Consider the following 26738-nt stretch of genomic DNA (forward strand, 5'->3'; position numbering starts at 1 on the left):
AGCAATTGTTGCAATATCCCCACTACAGAAAACCATCTCTCTATACTTTTAAAATCTTCACCAATCAAGCTCAGAAAAGAGCGGGAAAAATGTGGGAGGAGCTACTTAATGTTTTGGTGCCTTCAGGGCCTTTCAAGGGATAAAAAGGCGAGCACTTCTTCCACAGTGCCCATAACAGGAACAGCCTCAGACAAGAACAGGGATGCAGACCCACTGGCTGAACATTGCAGTTTTGAATTTCAGATGTCTTGGAACCTCACAGAAATACAGCCTCAAGGTTGGCACCTGCGTTTTATATATGTGTAAGTGCTTCCCTTTTGAGGTTGAAGTTCTGTGAACTAAACAGCAATTTTGGAAGTGTATGTTATAATATTTAGGATGGATTGCATTTGAACATCAGGTGCTCACCTAACAGGAGTTATTTCTATTTTTCTTTAGTTAGTAAGTGCTTCCATGTTAGGTGAGCAATTGTTGCAATATCTCCACTACAGAAAACCATCTCTCTATACTTTCAAAATCTTCACCAAGCAAGCTCAGAAAAGAGCGGGAAAAATGTGGGAGGAGCTTCTTAATGGTTTGGTGCCTTCAGGGACTTTCAAGGGATAAAAAGGCTAGAACTTCTTCCACAGTGCCCATACCAGGAACAGCCTCAGACAAGAACAGGGATGCAGACCCTTTGGCTGAACATTGCAGTTTTGAATTTCAGATGTCTTGAAACCTCATAGAAATACAGCTTCAAGCTTGTAAGTGCTTACCTTTTGAGTTTGAAGTTCTGTGAAATAAACAACAACTCTGGAAGTACATGGTATAATATTTAGGGATGGATTACATTTGAGCATCAGGTGTTCACCTAACAGGAGTTCTTTCTATTTTTCTTTAGTTAGTAAGTGCTTCCATGTTAGGTGAGCAATTGTTGCAATATCCCCACTACAGAAAACCATCTCTCTATACTTTCAAAATCTTCACCAAGCAAGCTCAGAAAGAGCGGGAAAAATGTGGGAGGAGCTACTTAATGGTTTGGTGCCTTCAGGGCCTTTCAAGGGATAAAAAGGCGAGCACTTCTTCCACATTGCCCATAACAGGAACAGCCTCAGACAAGAACGGGGATGCAGACCCATTGGCTGAACATTGCAGTTTTGAATTTCAGATGTCTTGAAACCTCATAGAAATACAGCTTCATGGTTATAAGTGCTTACCTTTTGAGTTTGAAGTTCTGTGAAATAAACAACAACTCTGGAAGTACATGGTATACTATTTAGGGATGGATTGCATTTGAGCATCAGGTGTTCACCTAACAGGAGTTCTTTCTATTTTTCTTTAGTTAGTAAGTGCTTCCATGTTAGGTGAGCAATTGTTGCAATATCCCCACTACAGAAAACCATCTCTCTATACTCTCAAAATCTTCACCAAGCAAGCTCAGAAAGAGCGGGAAAAATGTGGGAGGAGCTACTTAATGGTTTGGTGCCTTCAGGGCCTTTCAAGGGATAAAAAGGCGAGCACTTCTTCCACAGTGCCCATAACAGGAACAGCCTCAGACAAGAACAGGGATGCAGACCCATTGGCTGAACATTGCAGTTTTGAATTTCAGATGTCTTGAAACCTCATAGAAATACAGCTTCATGGTTATAAGTGCTTACCTTTTGAGGTTGAAGTTCTGTGAACTAAACAGCAACTTTGGAAGTGTATGTTATAATATTTAGGATGGATTGCATTTGAACATCAGGTGCTCACCTAACAGGAGTTATTTCTATTTTTCTTTAGTTAGTAAGTGCTTCCATGTTAGGTGAGCAATTGTTGCAATATCTCCACTACAGAAAACCATCTCTCTATACTTTCAAAATCTTCACCAAGCAAGCTCAGAAAAGAGCGGGAAAAATGTGGGAGGAGCTTCTTAATGGTTTGGTGCCTTCAGGGACTTTCAAGGGATAAAAAGGCTAGAACTTCTTCCACAGTGCCCATACCAGGAATAGCCTCAGACAAGAACAGGGATGCAGACCCTTTGGCTGAACATTGCAGTTTTGAATTTCAGATGTCTTGAAACCTCATAGAAATACAGCTTCAAGCTTGTAAGTGCTTACCTTTTGAGTTTGAAGTTCTGTGAAATAAACAACAACTCTGGAAGTACATGGTATAATATTTAGGGATGGATTACATTTGAGCATCAGGTGTTCACCTAACAGGAGTTCTTTCTATTTTTCTTTAGTTAGTAAGTGCTTCCATGTTAGGTGAGCAATTGTTGCAATATCCCCACTACAGAAAACCATCTCTCTATACTTTCAAAATCTTCACCAAGCAAGCTCAGAAAGAGCGGGAAAAATGTGGGAGGAGCTACTTAATGGTTTGGTGCCTTCAGGGCCTTTCAAGGGATAAAAAGGCGAGCACTTCTTCCACAGTGCCCATAACAGGAACAGCCTCAGACAAGAACAGGGATGCAGACCCATTGGCTGAACATTGCAGTTTTGAATTTCAGATGTCTTGAAACCTCATAGAAATACAGCTTCATGGTTATAAGTGCTTACCTTTTGAGGTTGAAGTTCTGTGAACTAAACAGCAACTTTGGAAGTGTATGTTATAATATTTAGGATGGATTGCATTTGAACATCAGGTGCTCACCTAACAGGAGTTCTTTCTATTTTTCTTTAGTTAGTAAGTGCTTCCATGTTAGGTGAGCAATTGTTGCAATATCCCCACTACAGAAAACCATCTCTCTATACTTTCAAAATCTTCACCAAGCAAGCTCAGAAAAGAGCGGGAAAAATGTGGGAGGAGCTACTTAATGGTTTGGTGCCTTGAGGGCCTTTCAAGGGATAAAAAGGTGGGCACTTCTTCCACAGTGCCCATAGCAGGAACGGCCTCGGATGAGAACAGTGATGCAGGCCAACTGGCTGAACATTGCAGTTTTGAATTTCAGATGTCTTGAAACCTCATAGAAATACAGCTTCAAGCTTGTAAGTGCTTACCTATTGAGGTTGAAGTTCTGTTAACTAAACAACAGCTCTGGAAGTGTATGTTATAATATTTAGAGAATAATTGCATTTGAGCATCAGGTGCTCACCTAACAGGAGTTCTTTCTATTTTTCTTTAGTTAGTAAGTGCTTCCATGTTAGGTGAGCAATTGTTGCAATATCTCCACTGCAGAAAACCATCCATCTATACTTTCAAAATCTTCACCAAGCAAGCTCAGAAAAGAGCGGGAAAAATGTGGGAGGAGCTACTTAATGGTTTGGTGCCTTCAGGGCCTTTCAAGGGATAAAAAGGTGGGCACTTCTTCCACAGTGCCCATAGCAGGAACGGCCTCGGATGAGAACAGTGATGCAGGCCAACTGGCTGAACATTGCAGTTTTGAATTTCAGATGTCTTGAAACCTCATAGAAATACAGCTTCAAGCTTGTAAGTGCTTACCTATTGAGGTTGAAGTTCTGTTAACTAAACAACAGCTCTGGAAGTGTATGTTATAATATTTAGAGAATAATTGCATTTGAGCATCAGGTGCTCACCTAACAGGAGTTCTTTCTATTTTTCTTTAGTTAGTAAGTGCTTCCATGTTAGGTGAGCAATTGTTGCAATATCCCCACTACAGAAAACCATCTCTCTATACTTTCAAAATCTTCACCAAGCAAGCTCAGAAAGAGCGGGAAAAATGTGGGAGGAGCTACTTAATGGTTTGAAGCCTTGAGGGCCTTTCAAGGGATAAAAAGGTGGGCACTTCTTCCACAGTGCCCATAGCAGGAACGGCCTCGGATGAGAACAGTGATGCAGGCCAACTGGCTGAACATTGCAGTTTTGAATTTCAGATGTCTTGAAACCTCATAGAAATACAGCTTCAAGCTTGTAAGTGCTTACCTATTGAGGTTGAAGTTCTGTTAACTAAACAACAGCTCTGGAAGTGTATGTTATAATATTTAGAGAATAATTGCATTTGCGCATCAGGTGCTCACCTAACAGGAGTTCTTTCTATTTTTCTTTAGTTAGTAAGTGCTTCCATGTTAGGTGAGCAATTGTTGCAATATCTCTACTACAGAAAACCATCTCTCTATACTTTCAAAATCTTCACCAAGCAAGCTCAGAAAAGAGCGGGACAAATGTGGGAGGAGCTACTTAATGGTTTGGTGCCTTGAGGGCCTTTCAAGGGATAAAAAGGTGGGCACTTCTTCCACAGTGCCCATAGCAGGAACGGCCTCGGATGAGAACAGTGATGCAGGCCAACTGGCTGAACATTGCAGTTTTGAATTTCAGATGTCTTGAAACCTCATAGAAATACAGCTTCAAGCTTGTAAGTGCTTACCTATTGAGGTTGAAGTTCTGTTAACTAAACAACAGCTCTGGAAGTGTATGTTATAATATTTAGATAATAATTGCATTTGAGCATCAGGTGCTCACCTAACAGGAGTTCTTTCTATTTTTCTTTAGTTAGTAAGTGCTTCCATGTTAGGTGAGCAATTGTTACAATATCTCCACTACAGAAAACCATCTCTCTATACTTTCAAAATCTTCACCAAGCAAGCTCAGAAAAGAGCGGGAAAAATGTGGGAGGAGCTACTTAATGGTTTGGTGCCTTCAGGGCCTTTCAAGGGATAAAAAGGTGGGCACTTCTTCCACAGTGCCCATAGCAGGAACGGCCTCGGATGAGAACAGTGATGCAGGCCAACTGGCTGAACATTGCAGTTTTGAATTTCAGATGTCTTGAAACCTCATAGAAATACAGCTTCAAGCTTGTAAGTGCTTACCTATTGAGGTTGAAGTTCTGTTAACTAAACAACAGCTCTGGAAGTGTATGTTATAATATTTAGAGAATAATTGCATTTGAGCATCAGGTGCTCACCTAACAGGAGTTCTTTCTATTTTTCTTTAGTTAGTAAGTGCTTCCATGTTAGGTGAGCAATTGTTGCAATATCTCCACTACAGAAAACCATCTCTCTATACTTTCAAAATCTTCACCAAGCAAGCTCAGAAAAGAGCGGGAAAAATGTGGGAGGAGCTACTTAATGGTTTGGTGCCTTCAGGGCCTTTCAAGGGATAAAAAGGCGAGCACTTCTTCCACAGTGCCCATAACAGTAACAGCCTCAGACAAGAACAGGGATGCAGACCCATTGGCTGAACATTGCAGTTTTGAATTTCAGATGTCTTGAAACCTCATAGAAATACAGCTTCATGGTTATAAGTGCTTACCTTTTGAGGTTGAAGTTCTGTGAACTAAACAGCAACTTTGGAAGTGTATGTTATAATATTTAGGATGGATTGCATTTGAACATCAGGTGCTCACCTAACAGGAGTTTTTTCTATTTTTCTTTAGTTAGTAAGTGCTTCCATGTTAGGTGAGCAATTGTTGCAATATCTCCACTGCAGAAAACCATCCCTCTATACTTTTAAAATCTTCACCAAGCAAGCTCAGAAAAGAGCGGGAAAAATGTGGGAGGAGCTACTTAATGGTTTGGTGCCTTCAGGGCCTTTCAAGGGATAAAAAGGCGAGCACTTATTCCACAGTGCCCATACCAGAAACAGCCTCTGACAAGAACAGGGATGCAGACCCTTTGGCTGAACATTGCAGTTTTGAATTTCAGATGCCTTGAAACCTCATAGAAATACAGCTTCAAGCTTGTAAGTGCTTACCTTTTGAGTTTGAAGTTCTGTGAAATAAACAACAACTCTGGAAGTACATGGTATAATATTTAGGGATGGATTGCATTTGAGCATCAGGTGTTCACCTAACAGGAGTTCTTTCTATTTTTCTTTAGTTAGTAAGTGCTTCCATGTTAGGTGAGCAATTGTTGCAATATCCCCACTACAGAAAACCATCTCTCTATACTTTCAAAATCTTCACCAAGCAACCTCAGAAAAGAGAGGGAAAAATGTGGGAGGAGCTACTTAATGGTCTGGTGCCTTGAGGGCCTTTCAAGGGATAAAAAGGTGGGCCCTTCTCCACAGTGCCCATAGCAGGAACGGCCTCGGATGACAACAGTGATGCAGGCCAACTGGCTGAACATTGCAGTTTTGAATCTCAGATGTCTTGAAACCTCATAGAAATACAGCTTCATGGTTATAAGTGCTTACCTTTTGAGTTTGAAGTTCTGTGAAATAAACAACAACTCTGGAAGTACATGGTATACTATTTAGGGATGTATTGCATTTGAGCATCAGGTGTTCACCTAACAGGAGTTCTTTCTATTTTTCTTTAGTTAGTAAGTGCTTCTATGTTAGGTGAGCAATTGTTGCACTATCCCCACTACAGAAAACCATCTCTCTATACTTTCAAAATCTTCACCAAGCAAGCTCGGAAAAGAGCGGGAAAAATGTGGGAGGAGCTACTTAATGGTTTGGTGCCTTGAGGGCCTTTCAAGGGATAAAAAGGTGGGCACTTCTTCCACAGTGCCCATACCAGAAACAGCCTCTGACAAGAACAGGGATGCAGACCCTTTGGCTGAACATTGCAGTTTTGAATTTCAGATGCCTTGAAACCTCATAGAAATACAGCTTCAAGCTTGTAAGTGCTTACCTTTTGAGTTTGAAGTTCTGTGAAATAAACAACAACTCTGTTAACTAAACAACAGCTCTGGAAGTGTATGTTATAATATTTAGAGAATAATTGCATTTGAGCATCAGGTGCTCACCTAACAGGAGTTCTTTCTATTTTTCTTTAGTTAGTAAGTGCTTCCATGTTAGGTGAGCAATTGTTGCAATATCCCCACTACAGAAAACCATCTCTCTATACTTTTAAAATCTTCACCAATCAAGCTCAGAAAAGAGCGGGAAAAATGTGGGAGGAGCTACTTAATGTTTTGGTGCCTTCAGGGCCTTTCAAGGGATAAAAAGGCGAGCACTTCTTCCACAGTGCCCATAACAGGAACAGCCTCAGACAAGAACAGGGATGCAGACCCACTGGCTGAACATTGCAGTTTTGAATTTCAGATGTCTTGGAACCTCACAGAAATACAGCCTCAAGGTTGGCACCTGCGTTTTATATATGTGTAAGTGCTTCCCTTTTGAGGTTGAAGTTCTGTGAACTAAACAGCAATTTTGGAAGTGTATGTTATAATATTTAGGATGGATTGCATTTGAACATCAGGTGCTCACCTAACAGGAGTTATTTCTATTTTTCTTTAGTTACTAAGTGCTTCCATGTTAGGTGAGCAATTGTTGCAATATCTCCACTACAGAAAACCATCTCTCTATACTTTCAAAATCTTCACCAAGCAAGCTCAGAAAAGAGCGGGAAAAATGTGGGAGGAGCTTCTTAATGGTTTGGTGCCTTCAGGGACTTTCAAGGGATAAAAAGGCTAGAACTTCTTCCACAGTACCCATACCAGGAACAGCCTCAGACAAGAACAGGGATGCAGACCCTTTGGCTGAACATTGCAGTTTTGAATTTCAGATGTCTTGAAACCTCATAGAAATACAGCTTCAAGCTTGTAAGTGCTTACCTTTTGAGTTTGAAGTTCTGTGAAATAAACAACAACTCTGGAAGTACATGGTATAATATTTAGGGATGGATTACATTTGAGCATCAGGTGTTCACCTAACAGGAGTTCTTTCTATTTTTCTTTAGTTAGTAAGTGCTTCCATGTTAGGTGAGCAATTGTTGCAATATCCCCACTACAGAAAACCATCTCTCTATACTTTCAAAATCTTCACCAAGCAAGCTCAGAAAGAGCGGGAAAAATGTGGGAGGAGCTACTTAATGGTTTGGTGCCTTCAGGGCCTTTCAAGGGATAAAAAGGCGAGCACTTCTTCCACATTGCCCATAACAGGAACAGCCTCAGACAAGAACGGGGATGCAGACCCATTGGCTGAACATTGCAGTTTTGAATTTCAGATGTCTTGAAACCTCATAGAAATACAGCTTCATGGTTATAAGTGCTTACCTTTTGAGTTTGAAGTTCTGTGAAATAAACAACAACTCTGGAAGTACATGGTATACTATTTAGGGATGGATTGCATTTGAGCATCAGGTGTTCACCTAACAGGAGTTCTTTCTATTTTTCTTTAGTTAGTAAGTGCTTCCATGTTAGGTGAGCAATTGTTGCAATATCCCCACTACAGAAAACCATCTCTCTATACTCTCAAAATCTTCACCAAGCAAGCTCAGAAAGAGCGGGAAAAATGTGGGAGGAGCTACTTAATGGTTTGGTGCCTTCAGGGCCTTTCAAGGGATAAAAAGGCGAGCACTTCTTCCACAGTGCCCATAACAGGAACAGCCTCAGACAAGAACAGGGATGCAGACCCATTGGCTGAACATTGCAGTTTTGAATTTCAGATGTCTTGAAACCTCATAGAAATACAGCTTCATGGTTATAAGTGCTTACCTTTTGAGGTTGAAGTTCTGTGAACTAAACAGCAACTTTGGAAGTGTATGTTATAATATTTAGGATGGATTGCATTTGAACATCAGGTGCTCACCTAACAGGAGTTATTTCTATTTTTCTTTAGTTAGTAAGTGCTTCCATGTTAGGTGAGCAATTGTTGCAATATCTCCACTACAGAAAACCATCTCTCTATACTTTCAAAATCTTCACCAAGCAAGCTCAGAAAAGAGCGGGAAAAATGTGGGAGGAGCTTCTTAATGGTTTGGTGCCTTCAGGGACTTTCAAGGGATAAAAAGGCTAGAACTTCTTCCACAGTGCCCATACCAGGAATAGCCTCAGACAAGAACAGGGATGCAGACCCTTTGGCTGAACATTGCAGTTTTGAATTTCAGATGTCTTGAAACCTCATAGAAATACAGCTTCAAGCTTGTAAGTGCTTACCTTTTGAGTTTGAAGTTCTGTGAAATAAACAACAACTCTGGAAGTACATGGTATAATATTTAGGGATGGATTACATTTGAGCATCAGGTGTTCACCTAACAGGAGTTCTTTCTATTTTTCTTTAGTTAGTAAGTGCTTCCATGTTAGGTGAGCAATTGTTGCAATATCCCCACTACAGAAAACCATCTCTCTATACTTTCAAAATCTTCACCAAGCAAGCTCAGAAAGAGCGGGAAAAATGTGGGAGGAGCTACTTAATGGTTTGGTGCCTTCAGGGCCTTTCAAGGGATAAAAAGGCGAGCACTTCTTCCACAGTGCCCATAACAGGAACAGCCTCAGACAAGAACAGGGATGCAGACCCATTGGCTGAACATTGCAGTTTTGAATTTCAGATGTCTTGAAACCTCATAGAAATACAGCTTCATGGTTATAAGTGCTTACCTTTTGAGGTTGAAGTTCTGTGAACTAAACAGCAACTTTGGAAGTGTATGTTATAATATTTAGGATGGATTGCATTTGAACATCAGGTGCTCACCTAACAGGAGTTCTTTCTATTTTTCTTTAGTTAGTAAGTGCTTCCATGTTAGGTGAGCAATTGTTGCAATATCCCCACTACAGAAAACCATCTCTCTATACTTTCAAAATCTTCACCAAGCAACCTCAGAAAAGAGAGGGAAAAATGTGGGAGGAGCTACTTAATGGTCTGGTGCCTTGAGGGCCTTTCAAGGGATAAAAAGGTGGGCCCTTCTCCACAGTGCCCATAGCAGGAACGGCCTCGGATGACAACAGTGATGCAGGCCAACTGGCTGAACATTGCAGTTTTGAATCTCAGATGTCTTGAAACCTCATAGAAATACAGCTTCATGGTTATAAGTGCTTACCTTTTGAGTTTGAAGTTCTGTGAAATAAACAACAACTCTGGAAGTACATGGTATACTATTTAGGGATGTATTGCATTTGAGCATCAGGTGTTCACCTAACAGGAGTTCTTTCTATTTTTCTTTAGTTAGTAAGTGCTTCTATGTTAGGTGAGCAATTGTTGCACTATCCCCACTACAGAAAACCATCTCTCTATACTTTCAAAATCTTCACCAAGCAAGCTCGGAAAAGAGCGGGAAAAATGTGGGAGGAGCTACTTAATGGTTTGGTGCCTTGAGGGCCTTTCAAGGGATAAAAAGGTGGGCACTTCTTCCACAGTGCCCATACCAGAAACAGCCTCTGACAAGAACAGGGATGCAGACCCTTTGGCTGAACATTGCAGTTTTGAATTTCAGATGCCTTGAAACCTCATAGAAATACAGCTTCAAGCTTGTAAGTGCTTACCTTTTGAGTTTGAAGTTCTGTGAAATAAACAACAACTCTGTTAACTAAACAACAGCTCTGGAAGTGTATGTTATAATATTTAGAGAATAATTGCATTTGAGCATCAGGTGCTCACCTAACAGGAGTTCTTTCTATTTTTCTTTAGTTAGTAAGTGCTTCCATGTTAGGTGAGCAATTGTTGCAATATCCCCACTACAGAAAACCATCTCTCTATACTTTTAAAATCTTCACCAATCAAGCTCAGAAAAGAGCGGGAAAAATGTGGGAGGAGCTACTTAATGTTTTGGTGCCTTCAGGGCCTTTCAAGGGATAAAAAGGCGAGCACTTCTTCCACAGTGCCCATAACAGGAACAGCCTCAGACAAGAACAGGGATGCAGACCCACTGGCTGAACATTGCAGTTTTGAATTTCAGATGTCTTGGAACCTCACAGAAATACAGCCTCAAGGTTGGCACCTGCGTTTTATATATGTGTAAGTGCTTCCCTTTTGAGGTTGAAGTTCTGTGAACTAAACAGCAATTTTGGAAGTGTATGTTATAATATTTAGGATGGATTGCATTTGAACATCAGGTGCTCACCTAACAGGAGTTATTTCTATTTTTCTTTAGTTACTAAGTGCTTCCATGTTAGGTGAGCAATTGTTGCAATATCTCCACTACAGAAAACCATCTCTCTATACTTTCAAAATCTTCACCAAGCAAGCTCAGAAAAGAGCGGGAAAAATGTGGGAGGAGCTTCTTAATGGTTTGGTGCCTTCAGGGACTTTCAAGGGATAAAAAGGCTAGAACTTCTTCCACAGTACCCATACCAGGAACAGCCTCAGACAAGAACAGGGATGCAGACCCTTTGGCTGAACATTGCAGTTTTGAATTTCAGATGTCTTGAAACCTCATAGAAATACAGCTTCAAGCTTGTAAGTGCTTACCTTTTGAGTTTGAAGTTCTGTGAAATAAACAACAACTCTGGAAGTACATGGTATAATATTTAGGGATGGATTACATTTGAGCATCAGGTGTTCACCTAACAGGAGTTCTTTCTATTTTTCTTTAGTTAGTAAGTGCTTCCATGTTAGGTGAGCAATTGTTGCAATATCCCCACTACAGAAAACCATCTCTCTATACTTTCAAAATCTTCACCAAGCAAGCTCAGAAAGAGCGGGAAAAATGTGGGAGGAGCTACTTAATGGTTTGGTGCCTTCAGGGCCTTTCAAGGGATAAAAAGGCGAGCACTTCTTCCACATTGCCCATAACAGGAACAGCCTCAGACAAGAACGGGGATGCAGACCCATTGGCTGAACATTGCAGTTTTGAATTTCAGATGTCTTGAAACCTCATAGAAATACAGCTTCATGGTTATAAGTGCTTACCTTTTGAGTTTGAAGTTCTGTGAAATAAACAACAACTCTGGAAGTACATGGTATACTATTTAGGGATGGATTGCATTTGAGCATCAGGTGTTCACCTAACAGGAGTTCTTTCTATTTTTCTTTAGTTAGTAAGTGCTTCCATGTTAGGTGAGCAATTGTTGCAATATCCCCACTACAGAAAACCATCTCTCTATACTCTCAAAATCTTCACCAAGCAAGCTCAGAAAGAGCGGGAAAAATGTGGGAGGAGCTACTTAATGGTTTGGTGCCTTCAGGGCCTTTCAAGGGATAAAAAGGCGAGCACTTCTTCCACAGTGCCCATAACAGGAACAGCCTCAGACAAGAACAGGGATGCAGACCCATTGGCTGAACATTGCAGTTTTGAATTTCAGATGTCTTGAAACCTCATAGAAATACAGCTTCATGGTTATAAGTGCTTACCTTTTGAGGTTGAAGTTCTGTGAACTAAACAGCAACTTTGGAAGTGTATGTTATAATATTTAGGATGGATTGCATTTGAACATCAGGTGCTCACCTAACAGGAGTTATTTCTATTTTTCTTTAGTTAGTAAGTGCTTCCATGTTAGGTGAGCAATTGTTGCAATATCTCCACTACAGAAAACCATCTCTCTATACTTTCAAAATCTTCACCAAGCAAGCTCAGAAAAGAGCGGGAAAAATGTGGGAGGAGCTTCTTAATGGTTTGGTGCCTTCAGGGACTTTCAAGGGATAAAAAGGCTAGAACTTCTTCCACAGTGCCCATACCAGGAATAGCCTCAGACAAGAACAGGGATGCAGACCCTTTGGCTGAACATTGCAGTTTTGAATTTCAGATGTCTTGAAACCTCATAGAAATACAGCTTCAAGCTTGTAAGTGCTTACCTTTTGAGTTTGAAGTTCTGTGAAATAAACAACAACTCTGGAAGTACATGGTATAATATTTAGGGATGGATTACATTTGAGCATCAGGTGTTCACCTAACAGGAGTTCTTTCTATTTTTCTTTAGTTAGTAAGTGCTTCCATGTTAGGTGAGCAATTGTTGCAATATCCCCACTACAGAAAACCATCTCTCTATACTTTCAAAATCTTCACCAAGCAAGCTCAGAAAGAGCGGGAAAAATGTGGGAGGAGCTACTTAATGGTTTGGTGCCTTCAGGGCCTTTCAAGGGATAAAAAGGCGAGCACTTCTTCCACAGTGCCCATAACAGGAACAGCCTCAGACAAGAACAGGGATGCAGACCCATTGGCTGAACATTGCAGTTTTGAATTTCAGATGTCTTGAAACCTCATAGAAATACAGCTTCATGGTTATAAGTGCTTACCTTTTGAGGTTGAAGTTCTGTGAACTAAACAGCAACTTTGGAAGTGTATGTTATAATATTTAGGATGGATTGCATTTGAACATCAGGTGCTCACCTAACAGGAGTTCTTTCTATTTTTCTTTAGTTAGTAAGTGCTTCCATGTTAGGTGAGCAATTGTTGCAATATCCCCACTACAGAAAACCATCTCTCTATACTTTCAAAATCTTCACCAAGCAAGCTCAGAAAAGAGCGGGAAAAATGTGGGAGGAGCTACTTAATGGTTTGGTGCCTTGAGGGCCTTTCAAGGGATAAAAAGGTGGGCACTTCTTCCACAGTGCCCATAGCAGGAACGGCCTCGGATGAGAACAGTGATGCAGGCCAACTGGCTGAACATTGCAGTTTTGAATTTCAGATGTCTTGAAACCTCATAGAAATACAGCTTCAAGCTTGTAAGTGCTTACCTATTGAGGTTGAAGTTCTGTTAACTAAACAACAGCTCTGGAAGTGTATGTTATAATATTTAGAGAATAATTGCATTTGAGCATCAGGTGCTCACCTAACAGGAGTTCTTTCTATTTTTCTTTAGTTAGTAAGTGCTTCCATGTTAGGTGAGCAATTGTTGCAATATCTCCACTGCAGAAAACCATCCATCTATACTTTCAAAATCTTCACCAAGCAAGCTCAGAAAAGAGCGGGAAAAATGTGGGAGGAGCTACTTAATGGTTTGGTGCCTTCAGGGCCTTTCAAGGGATAAAAAGGTGGGCACTTCTTCCACAGTGCCCATAGCAGGAACGGCCTCGGATGAGAACAGTGATGCAGGCCAACTGGCTGAACATTGCAGTTTTGAATTTCAGATGTCTTGAAACCTCATAGAAATACAGCTTCAAGCTTGTAAGTGCTTACCTATTGAGGTTGAAGTTCTGTTAACTAAACAACAGCTCTGGAAGTGTATGTTATAATATTTAGAGAATAATTGCATTTGAGCATCAGGTGCTCACCTAACAGGAGTTCTTTCTATTTTTCTTTAGTTAGTAAGTGCTTCCATGTTAGGTGAGCAATTGTTGCAATATCTCCACTACAGAAAACCATCTCTCTATACTTTCAAAATCTTCACCAAGCAAGCTCAGAAAGAGCGGGAAAAATGTGGGAGGAGCTACTTAATGGTTTGGTGCCTTCAGGGCCTTTCAAGGGATAAAAAGGCGAGCACTTCTTCCACAGTGCCCATAACAGGAACAGCCTCAGACAAGAACAGGGATGCAGACCCATTGGCTGAACATTGCAGTTTTGAATTTCAGATGTCTTGAAACCTCATAGAAATACAGCTTCATGGTTATAAGTGCTTACCTTTTGAGGTTGAAGTTCTGTGAACTAAACAGCAACTTTGGAAGTGTATGTTATAATATTTAGGATGGATTGCATTTGAACATCAGGTGCTCACCTAACAGGAGTTCTTTCTATTTTTCTTTAGTTAGTAAGTGCTTCCATGTTAGGTGAGCAATTGTTGCAATATCCCCACTACAGAAAACCATCTCTCTATACTTTCAAAATGTGGGAGGAGCTACTTAATGGTTTGGTGCCTTCAAGGCCTTTCAAGGGATAAAAAGGCGAGCACTTATTCCACAGTGCCCATACCAGAAACAGCCTCTGACAAGAACAGGGATGCAGACCCTTTGGCTGAACATTGCAGTTTTGAATTTCAGATGTCTTGAAACCTCATAGAAATACAGCTTCATGGTTATAAGTGCTTACCTTTTGAGGTTGAAGTTGTGTGAACTAAACAGCAACTTTGGAAGTGTATGTTATAATATTTAGGATGGATTGCATTTGAACATCAGGTGCTCACCTAACAGGAGTTCTTTCTATTTTTCTTTAGTTAGTAAGTGCTTCCATGTTAGGTGAGCAATTGTTGCAATATCCCCACTACAGAAAACCATCTCTCTATACTTTCAAAATCTTCACCAAGCAAGCTCAGAAAGAGCGGGAAAAATGTGGGAGGAGCTACTTAATGGTTTGAAGCCTTGAGGGCCTTTCAAGGGATAAAAAGGTGGGCACTTCTTCCACAGTGCCCATAGCAGGAACGGCCTCGGATGAGAACAGTGATGCAGGCCAACTGGCTGAACATTGCAGTTTTGAATTTCAGATGTCTTGAAACCTCATAGAAATACAGCTTCAAGCTTGTAAGTGCTTACCTATTGAGGTTGAAGTTCTGTTAACTAAACAACAGCTCTGGAAGTGTATGTTATAATATTTAGAGAATAATTGCATTTGTGCATCAGGTGCTCACCTAACAGGAGTTCTTTCTATTTTTCTTTAGTTAGTAAGTGCTTCCATGTTAGGTGAGCAATTGTTGCAATATCTCTACTACAGAAAACCATCTCTCTATACTTTCAAAATCTTCACCAAGCAAGCTCAGAAAAGAGCGGGACAAATGTGGGAGGAGCTACTTAATGGTTTGGTGCCTTGAGGGCCTTTCAAGGGATAAAAAGGTGGGCACTTCTTCCACAGTGCCCATAGCAGGAACGGCCTCGGATGAGAACAGTGATGCAGGCCAACTGGCTGAACATTGCAGTTTTGAATTTCAGATGTCTTGAAACCTCATAGAAATACAGCTTCAAGCTTGTAAGTGCTTACCTATTGAGGTTGAAGTTCTGTTAACTAAACAACAGCTCTGGAAGTGTATGTTATAATATTTAGAGAATAATTGCATTTGAGCATCAGGTGCTCACCTAACAGGAGTTCTTTCTATTTTTCTTTAGTTAGTAAGTGCTTCCATGTTAGGTGAGCAATTGTTGCAATATCTCCACTACAGAAAACCATCTCTCTATACTTTCAAAATCTTCACCAAGCAAGCTCAGAAAAGAGCGGGAAAAATGTGGGAGGAGCTACTTAATGGTTTGGTGCCTTCAGGGCCTTTCAAGGGATAAAAAGGTGGGCACTTCTTCCACAGTGCCCATAGCAGGAACGGCCTCGGATGAGAACAGTGATGCAGGCCAACTGGCTGAACATTGCAGTTTTGAATTTCAGATGTCTTGAAACCTCATAGAAATACAGCTTCAAGCTTGTAAGTGCTTACCTATTGAGGTTGAAGTTCTGTTAACTAAACAACAGCTCTGGAAGTGTATGTTATAATATTTAGAGAATAATTGCATTTGAGCATCGGGTGCTCACCTAACAGGAGTTCTTTCTATTTTTCTTTAGTTAGTAAGTGCTTCCATGTTAGGTGAGCAATTGTTGCAATATCTCCACTACAGAAAACCATCTCTCTATACTTTCAAAATCTTCACCAAGCAAGCTCAGAAAAGAGCGGGAAAAATGTGGGAGGAGCTTCTTAATGGTTTGGTGCCTTCAGGGACTTTCAAGGGATAAAAAGGCTAGAACTTCTTCCACAGTGCCCATACCAGGAATAGCCTCAGACAAGAACAGGGATGCAGACCCTTTGGCTGAACATTGCAGTTTTGAATTTCAGATGTCTTGAAACCTCATAGAAATACAGCTTCAAGCTTGTAAGTGCTTACCTTTTGAGTTTGAAGTTCTGTGAAATAAACAACAACTCTGGAAGTACATGGTATAATATTTAGGGATGGATTACATTTGAGCATCAGGTGTTCACCTAACAGGAGTTCTTTCTATTTTTCTTTAGTTAGTAAGTGCTTCCATGTTAGGTGAGCAATTGTTGCAATATCCCCACTACAGAAAACCATCTCTCTATACTTTCAAAATCTTCACCAAGCAAGCTCAGAAAGAGCGGGAAAAATGTGGGAGGAGCTACTTAATGGTTTGGTGCCTTCAGGGCCTTTCAAGGGATAAAAAGGCGAGCACTTCTTCCACAGTGCCCATAACAGGAACAGCCTCAGACAAGAACAGGGATGCAGACCCATTGGCTGAACATTGCAGTTTTGAATTTCAGATGTCTTGAAACCTCATAGAAATACAGCTTCATGGTTATAAGTGCTTACCTTTTGAGGTTGAAGTTCTGTGAACTAAACAGCAACTTTGGAAGTGTATGTTATAATATTTAGGATGGATTGCATTTGAACATCAGGTGCTCACCTAACAGGAGTTCTTTCTATTTTTCTTTAGTTAGTAAGTGCTTCCATGTTAGGTGAGCAATTGTTGCAATATCCCCACTACAGAAAACCATCTCTCTATACTTTCAAAATCTTCACCAAGCAAGCTCAGAAAAGAGCGGGAAAAATGTGGGAGGAGCTACTTAATGGTTTGGTGCCTTGAGGGCCTTTCAAGGGATAAAAAGGTGGGCACTTCTTCCACAGTGCCCATAGCAGGAACGGCCTCGGATGAGAACAGTGATGCAGGCCAACTGGCTGAACATTGCAGTTTTGAATTTCAGATGTCTTGAAACCTCATAGAAATACAGCTTCAAGCTTGTAAGTGCTTACCTATTGAGGTTGAAGTTCTGTTAACTAAACAACAGCTCTGGAAGTGTATGTTATAATATTTAGAGAATAATTGCATTTGAGCATCAGGTGCTCACCTAACAGGAGTTCTTTCTATTTTTCTTTAGTTAGTAAGTGCTTCCATGTTAGGTGAGCAATTGTTGCAATATCTCCACTGCAGAAAACCATCCATCTATACTTTCAAAATCTTCACCAAGCAAGCTCAGAAAAGAGCGGGAAAAATGTGGGAGGAGCTACTTAATGGTTTGGTGCCTTCAGGGCCTTTCAAGGGATAAAAAGGTGGGCACTTCTTCCACAGTGCCCATAGCAGGAACGGCCTCGGATGAGAACAGTGATGCAGGCCAACTGGCTGAACATTGCAGTTTTGAATTTCAGATGTCTTGAAACCTCATAGAAATACAGCTTCAAGCTTGTAAGTGCTTACCTATTGAGGTTGAAGTTCTGTTAACTAAACAACAGCTCTGGAAGTGTATGTTATAATATTTAGAGAATAATTGCATTTGAGCATCAGGTGCTCACCTAACAGGAGTTCTTTCTATTTTTCTTTAGTTAGTAAGTGCTTCCATGTTAGGTGAGCAATTGTTGCAATATCTCCACTACAGAAAACCATCTCTCTATACTTTCAAAATCTTCACCAAGCAAGCTCAGAAAGAGCGGGAAAAATGTGGGAGGAGCTACTTAATGGTTTGGTGCCTTCAGGGCCTTTCAAGGGATAAAAAGGCGAGCACTTCTTCCACAGTGCCCATAACAGGAACAGCCTCAGACAAGAACAGGGATGCAGACCCATTGGCTGAACATTGCAGTTTTGAATTTCAGATGTCTTGAAACCTCATAGAAATACAGCTTCATGGTTATAAGTGCTTACCTTTTGAGGTTGAAGTTCTGTGAACTAAACAGCAACTTTGGAAGTGTATGTTATAATATTTAGGATGGATTGCATTTGAACATCAGGTGCTCACCTAACAGGAGTTCTTTCTATTTTTCTTTAGTTAGTAAGTGCTTCCATGTTAGGTGAGCAATTGTTGCAATATCCCCACTACAGAAAACCATCTCTCTATACTTTCAAAATGTGGGAGGAGCTACTTAATGGTTTGGTGCCTTCAAGGCCTTTCAAGGGATAAAAAGGCGAGCACTTATTCCACAGTGCCCATACCAGAAACAGCCTCTGACAAGAACAGGGATGCAGACCCTTTGGCTGAACATTGCAGTTTTGAATTTCAGATGTCTTGAAACCTCATAGAAATACAGCTTCATGGTTATAAGTGCTTACCTTTTGAGGTTGAAGTTGTGTGAACTAAACAGCAACTTTGGAAGTGTATGTTATAATATTTAGGATGGATTGCATTTGAACATCAGGTGCTCACCTAACAGGAGTTCTTTCTATTTTTCTTTAGTTAGTAAGTGCTTCCATGTTAGGTGAGCAATTGTTGCAATATCCCCACTACAGAAAACCATCTCTCTATACTTTCAAAATCTTCACCAAGCAAGCTCAGAAAGAGCGGGAAAAATGTGGGAGGAGCTACTTAATGGTTTGAAGCCTTGAGGGCCTTTCAAGGGATAAAAAGGTGGGCACTTCTTCCACAGTGCCCATAGCAGGAACGGCCTCGGATGAGAACAGTGATGCAGGCCAACTGGCTGAACATTGCAGTTTTGAATTTCAGATGTCTTGAAACCTCATAGAAATACAGCTTCAAGCTTGTAAGTGCTTACCTATTGAGGTTGAAGTTCTGTTAACTAAACAACAGCTCTGGAAGTGTATGTTATAATATTTAGAGAATAATTGCATTTGTGCATCAGGTGCTCACCTAACAGGAGTTCTTTCTATTTTTCTTTAGTTAGTAAGTGCTTCCATGTTAGGTGAGCAATTGTTGCAATATCTCTACTACAGAAAACCATCTCTCTATACTTTCAAAATCTTCACCAAGCAAGCTCAGAAAAGAGCGGGACAAATGTGGGAGGAGCTACTTAATGGTTTGGTGCCTTGAGGGCCTTTCAAGGGATAAAAAGGTGGGCACTTCTTCCACAGTGCCCATAGCAGGAACGGCCTCGGATGAGAACAGTGATGCAGGCCAACTGGCTGAACATTGCAGTTTTGAATTTCAGATGTCTTGAAACCTCATAGAAATACAGCTTCAAGCTTGTAAGTGCTTACCTATTGAGGTTGAAGTTCTGTTAACTAAACAACAGCTCTGGAAGTGTATGTTATAATATTTAGAGAATAATTGCATTTGAGCATCAGGTGCTCACCTAACAGGAGTTCTTTCTATTTTTCTTTAGTTAGTAAGTGCTTCCATGTTAGGTGAGCAATTGTTGCAATATCTCCACTACAGAAAACCATCTCTCTATACTTTCAAAATCTTCACCAAGCAAGCTCAGAAAAGAGCGGGAAAAATGTGGGAGGAGCTACTTAATGGTTTGGTGCCTTCAGGGCCTTTCAAGGGATAAAAAGGTGGGCACTTCTTCCACAGTGCCCATAGCAGGAACGGCCTCGGATGAGAACAGTGATGCAGGCCAACTGGCTGAACATTGCAGTTTTGAATTTCAGATGTCTTGAAACCTCATAGAAATACAGCTTCAAGCTTGTAAGTGCTTACCTATTGAGGTTGAAGTTCTGTTAACTAAACAACAGCTCTGGAAGTGTATGTTATAATATTTAGAGAATAATTGCATTTGAGCATCGGGTGCTCACCTAACAGGAGTTCTTTCTATTTTTCTTTAGTTAGTAAGTGCTTCCATGTTAGGTGAGCAATTGTTGCAATATCTCCACTACAGAAAACCATCTCTCTATACTTTCAAAATCTTCACCAAGCAAGCTCAGAAAAGAGCGGGAAAAATGTGGGAGGAGCTACTCAATGGTTTGGTGCCTTCAGGGCCTTTCAAGGGATAAAAAGGCGAGCACTTCTTCCACAGTGCCCATAACAGTAACAGCCTCAGACAAGAACAGGGATGCAGACCCATTGGCTGAACATTGCAGTTTTGAATTTCAGATGTCTTGAAACCTCATAGAAATACAGCTTCATGGTTATAAGTGCTTACCTTTTGAGGTTGAAGTTCTGTGAACTAAACAGCAACTTTGGAAGTGTATGTTATAATATTTAGGATGGATTGCATTTGAACATCAGGTGCTCACCTAACAGGAGTTCTTTCTATTTTTCTTTAGTTAGTAAGTGCTTCCATGTTAGGTGAGCAATTGTTGCAATATCCCCACTACAGAAAACCATCTCTCTATACTTTCAAAATCTTCACCAAGCAAGCTCAGAAAGAGCGGGAAAAATGTGGGAGGAGCTACTTAATGGTTTGAAGCCTTGAGGGCCTTTCAAGGGATAAAAAGGTGGGCACTTCTTCCACAGTGCCCATAGCAGGAACGGCCTCGGATGAGAACAGTGATGCAGGCCAACTGGCTGAACATTGCAGTTTTGAATTTCAGATGTCTTGAAACCTCATAGAAATACAGCTTCAAGCTTGTAAGTGCTTACCTATTGAGGTTGAAGTTCTGTTAACTAAACAACAGCTCTGGAAGTGTATGTTATAATATTTAGAGAATAATTGCATTTGCGCATCAGGTGCTCACCTAACAGGAGTTCTTTCTATTTTTCTTTAGTTAGTAAGTGCTTCCATGTTAGGTGAGCAATTGTTGCAATATCTCTACTACAGAAAACCATCTCTCTATACTTTCAAAATCTTCACCAAGCAAGCTCAGAAAAGAGCGGGACAAATGTGGGAGGAGCTACTTAATGGTTTGGTGCCTTGAGGGCCTTTCAAGGGATAAAAAGGTGGGCACTTCTTCCACAGTGCCCATAGCAGGAACGGCCTCGGATGAGAACAGTGATGCAGGCCAACTGGCTGAACATTGCAGTTTTGAATTTCAGATGTCTTGAAACCTCATAGAAATACAGCTTCAAGCTTGTAAGTGCTTACCTATTGAGGTTGAAGTTCTGTTAACTAAACAACAGCTCTGGAAGTGTATGTTATAATATTTAGATAATAATTGCATTTGAGCATCAGGTGCTCACCTAACAGGAGTTCTTTCTATTTTTCTTTAGTTAGTAAGTGCTTCCATGTTAGGTGAGCAATTGTTACAATATCTCCACTACAGAAAACCATCTCTCTATACTTTCAAAATCTTCACCAAGCAAGCTCAGAAAAGAGCGGGAAAAATGTGGGAGGAGCTACTTAATGGTTTGGTGCCTTCAGGGCCTTTCAAGGGATAAAAAGGTGGGCACTTCTTCCACAGTGCCCATAGCAGGAACGGCCTCGGATGAGAACAGTGATGCAGGCCAACTGGCTGAACATTGCAGTTTTGAATTTCAGATGTCTTGAAACCTCATAGAAATACAGCTTCAAGCTTGTAAGTGCTTACCTATTGAGGTTGAAGTTCTGTTAACTAAACAACAGCTCTGGAAGTGTATGTTATAATATTTAGAGAATAATTGCATTTGAGCATCAGGTGCTCACCTAACAGGAGTTCTTTCTATTTTTCTTTAGTTAGTAAGTGCTTCCATGTTAGGTGAGCAATTGTTGCAATATCTCCACTACAGAAAACCATCTCTCTATACTTTCAAAATCTTCACCAAGCAAGCTCAGAAAAGAGCGGGAAAAATGTGGGAGGAGCTACTTAATGGTTTGGTGCCTTCAGGGCCTTTCAAGGGATAAAAAGGCGAGCACTTCTTCCACAGTGCCCATAACAGTAACAGCCTCAGACAAGAACAGGGATGCAGACCCATTGGCTGAACATTGCAGTTTTGAATTTCAGATGTCTTGAAACCTCATAGAAATACAGCTTCATGGTTATAAGTGCTTACCTTTTGAGGTTGAAGTTCTGTGAACTAAACAGCAACTTTGGAAGTGTATGTTATAATATTTAGGATGGATTGCATTTGAACATCAGGTGCTCACCTAACAGGAGTTTTTTCTATTTTTCTTTAGTTAGTAAGTGCTTCCATGTTAGGTGAGCAATTGTTGCAATATCTCCACTGCAGAAAACCATCCCTCTATACTTTTAAAATCTTCACCAAGCAAGCTCAGAAAAGAGCGGGAAAAATGTGGGAGGAGCTACTTAATGGTTTGGTGCCTTCAGGGCCTTTCAAGGGATAAAAAGGCGAGCACTTATTCCACAGTGCCCATACCAGAAACAGCCTCTGACAAGAACAGGGATGCAGACCCTTTGGCTGAACATTGCAGTTTTGAATTTCAGATGCCTTGAAACCTCATAGAAATACAGCTTCAAGCTTGTAAGTGCTTACCTTTTGAGTTTGAAGTTCTGTGAAATAAACAACAACTCTGGAAGTACATGGTATAATATTTAGGGATGGATTGCATTTGAGCATCAGGTGTTCACCTAACAGGAGTTCTTTCTATTTTTCTTTAGTTAGTAAGTGCTTCCATGTTAGGTGAGCAATTGTTGCAATATCCCCACTACAGAAAACCATCTCTCTATACTTTCAAAATCTTCACCAAGCAACATCAGAAAAGAGCGGGAAAAATGTGGGAGGAGCTACTTAATGGTCCGGTGCCTTGACGGCCTTTCAAGGGATAAAAAGGTGGGCCCTTCTCCACAGTGCCCATAGCAGGAACGGCCTCGGATGACAACAGTGATGCAGGCCAACTGGCTGAACATTGCAGTTTTGAATCTCAGATGTCTTGAAACCTCATAGAAATACAGCTTCATGGTTATAAGTGCTTACCTTTTGAGTTTGAAGTTCTGTGAAATAAACAACAACTCTGGAAGTACATGGTATACTATTTAGGGATGTATTGCATTTGAGCATCAGGTGTTCACCTAACAGGAGTTCTTTCTATTTTTCTTTAGTTAGTAAGTGCTTCTATGTTAGGTGAGCAATTGTTGCACTATCCCCACTACAGAAAACCATCTCTCTATACTTTCAAAATCTTCACCAAGCAAGCTCGGAAAAGAGCGGGAAAAATGTGGGAGGAGCTACTTAATGGTTTGGTGCCTTGAGGGCCTTTCAAGGGATAAAAAGGTGGGCACTTCTTCCACAGTGCCCATACCAGAAACAGCCTCTGACAAGAACAGGGATGCAGACCCTTTGGCTGAACATTGCAGTTTTGAATTTCAGATGCCTTGAAACCTCATAGAAATACAGCTTCAAGCTTGTAAGTGCTTACCTTTTGAGTTTGAAGTTCTGTGAAATAAACAACAACTCTGTTAACTAAACAACAGCTCTGGAAGTGTATGTTATAATATTTAGAGAATAATTGCATTTGAGCATCAGGTGCTCACCTAACAGGAGTTCTTTCTATTTTTCTTTAGTTAGTAAGTGCTTCCATGTTAGGTGAGCAATTGTTGCAATATCCCCACTACAGAAAACCATCTCTCTATACTTTTAAAATCTTCACCAATCAAGCTCAGAAAAGAGCGGGAAAAATGTGGGAGGAGCTACTTAATGTTTTGGTGCCTTCAGGGCCTTTCAAGGGATAAAAAGGCGAGCACTTCTTCCACAGTGCCCATAACAGGAACAGCCTCAGACAAGAACAGGGATGCAGACCCACTGGCTGAACATTGCAGTTTTGAATTTCAGATGTCTTGGAACCTCACAGAAATACAGCCTCAAGGTTGGCACCTGCGTTTTATATATGTGTAAGTGCTTCCCTTTTGAGGTTGAAGTTCTGTGAACTAAACAGCAATTTTGGAAGTGTATGTTATAATATTTAGGATGGATTGCATTTGAACATCAGGTGCTCACCTAACAGGAGTTATTTCTATTTTTCTTTAGTTAGTAAGTGCTTCCATGTTAGGTGAGCAATTGTTGCAATATCTCCACTACAGAAAACCATCTCTCTATACTTTCAAAATCTTCACCAAGCAAGCTCAGAAAAGAGCGGGAAAAATGTGGGAGGAGCTTCTTAATGGTTTGGTGCCTTCAGGGACTTTCAAGGGATAAAAAGGCTAGAACTTCTTCCACAGTGCCCATACCAGGAACAGCCTCAGACAAGAACAGGGATGCAGACCCTTTGGCTGAACATTGCAGTTTTGAATTTCAGATGTCTTGAAACCTCATAGAAATACAGCTTCAAGCTTGTAAGTGCTTACCTTTTGAGTTTGAAGTTCTGTGAAATAAACAACAACTCTGGAAGTACATGGTATAATATTTAGGGATGGATTACATTTGAGCATCAGGTGTTCACCTAACAGGAGTTCTTTCTATTTTTCTTTAGTTAGTAAGTGCTTCCATGTTAGGTGAGCAATTGTTGCAATATCCCCACTACAGAAAACCATCTCTCTATACTTTCAAAATCTTCACCAAGCAAGCTCAGAAAGAGCGGGAAAAATGTGGGAGGAGCTACTTAATGGTTTGGTGCCTTCAGGGCCTTTCAAGGGATAAAAAGGCGAGCACTTCTTCCACATTGCCCATAACAGGAACAGCCTCAGACAAGAACGGGGATGCAGACCCATTGGCTGAACATTGCAGTTTTGAATTTCAGATGTCTTGAAACCTCATAGAAATACAGCTTCATGGTTATAAGTGCTTACCTTTTGAGTTTGAAGTTCTGTGAAATAAACAACAACTCTGGAAGTACATGGTATACTATTTAGGGATGGATTGCATTTGAGCATCAGGTGTTCACCTAACAGGAGTTCTTTCTATTTTTCTTTAGTTAGTAAGTGCTTCCATGTTAGGTGAGCAATTGTTGCAATATCCCCACTACAGAAAACCATCTCTCTATACTCTCAAAATCTTCACCAAGCAAGCTCAGAAAGAGCGGGAAAAATGTGGGAGGAGCTACTTAATGGTTTGGTGCCTTCAGGGCCTTTCAAGGGATAAAAAGGCGAGCACTTCTTCCACAGTGCCCATAACAGGAACAGCCTCAGACAAGAACAGGGATGCAGACCCATTGGCTGAACATTGCAGTTTTGAATTTCAGATGTCTTGAAACCTCATAGAAATACAGCTTCATGGTTATAAGTGCTTACCTTTTGAGGTTGAAGTTCTGTGAACTAAACAGCAACTTTGGAAGTGTATGTTATAATATTTAGGATGGATTGCATTTGAACATCAGGTGCTCACCTAACAGGAGTTATTTCTATTTTTCTTTAGTTAGTAAGTGCTTCCATGTTAGGTGAGCAATTGTTGCAATATCTCCACTACAGAAAACCATCTCTCTATACTTTCAAAATCTTCACCAAGCAAGCTCAGAAAAGAGCGGGAAAAATGTGGGAGGAGCTTCTTAATGGTTTGGTGCCTTCAGGGACTTTCAAGGGATAAAAAGGCTAGAACTTCTTCCACAGTGCCCATACCAGGAATAGCCTCAGACAAGAACAGGGATGCAGACCCTTTGGCTGAACATTGCAGTTTTGAATTTCAGATGTCTTGAAACCTCATAGAAATACAGCTTCAAGCTTGTAAGTGCTTACCTTTTGAGTTTGAAGTTCTGTGAAATAAACAACAACTCTGGAAGTACATGGTATAATATTTAGGGATGGATTACATTTGAGCATCAGGTGTTCACCTAACAGGAGTTCTTTCTATTTTTCTTTAGTTAGTAAGTGCTTCCATGTTAGGTGAGCAATTGTTGCAATATCCCCACTACAGAAAACCATCTCTCTATACTTTCAAAATCTTCACCAAGCAAGCTCAGAAAGAGCGGGAAAAATGTGGGAGGAGCTACTTAATGGTTTGGTGCCTTCAGGGCCTTTCAAGGGATAAAAAGGCGAGCACTTCTTCCACAGTGCCCATAACAGGAACAGCCTCAGACAAGAACAGGGATGCAGACCCATTGGCTGAACATTGCAGTTTTGAATTTCAGATGTCTTGAAACCTCATAGAAATACAGCTTCATGGTTATAAGTGCTTACCTTTTGAGGTTGAAGTTCTGTGAACTAAACAGCAACTTTGGAAGTGTATGTTATAATATTTAGGATGGATTGCATTTGAACATCAGGTGCTCACCTAACAGGAGTTCTTTCTATTTTTCTTTAGTTAGTAAGTGCTTCCATGTTAGGTGAGCAATTGTTGCAATATCCCCACTACAGAAAACCATCTCTCTATACTTTCAAAATCTTCACCAAGCAAGCTCAGAAAAGAGCGGGAAAAATGTGGGAGGAGCTACTTAATGGTTTGGTGCCTTGAGGGCCTTTCAAGGGATAAAAAGGTGGGCACTTCTTCCACAGTGCCCATAGCAGGAACGGCCTCGGATGAGAACAGTGATGCAGGCCAACTGGCTGAACATTGCAGTTTTGAATTTCAGATGTCTTGAAACCTCATAGAAATACAGCTTCAAGCTTGTAAGTGCTTACCTATTGAGGTTGAAGTTCTGTTAACTAAACAACAGCTCTGGAAGTGTATGTTATAATATTTAGAGAATAATTGCATTTGAGCATCAGGTGCTCACCTAACAGGAGTTCTTTCTATTTTTCTTTAGTTAGTAAGTGCTTCCATGTTAGGTGAGCAATTGTTGCAATATCTCCACTGCAGAAAACCATCCATCTATACTTTCAAAATCTTCACCAAGCAAGCTCAGAAAAGAGCGGGAAAAATGTGGGAGGAGCTACTTAATGGTTTGGTGCCTTCAGGGCCTTTCAAGGGATAAAAAGGTGGGCACTTCTTCCACAGTGCCCATAGCAGGAACGG

Source organism: Ambystoma mexicanum, chromosome 7q (assembly GCF_040938575.1).
Source record: "Ambystoma mexicanum isolate Mex_15411 chromosome 7q, UKY_AmexF1_1, whole genome shotgun sequence".
Taxonomy (NCBI): Eukaryota; Metazoa; Chordata; class Amphibia; order Caudata; family Ambystomatidae; genus Ambystoma; species Ambystoma mexicanum.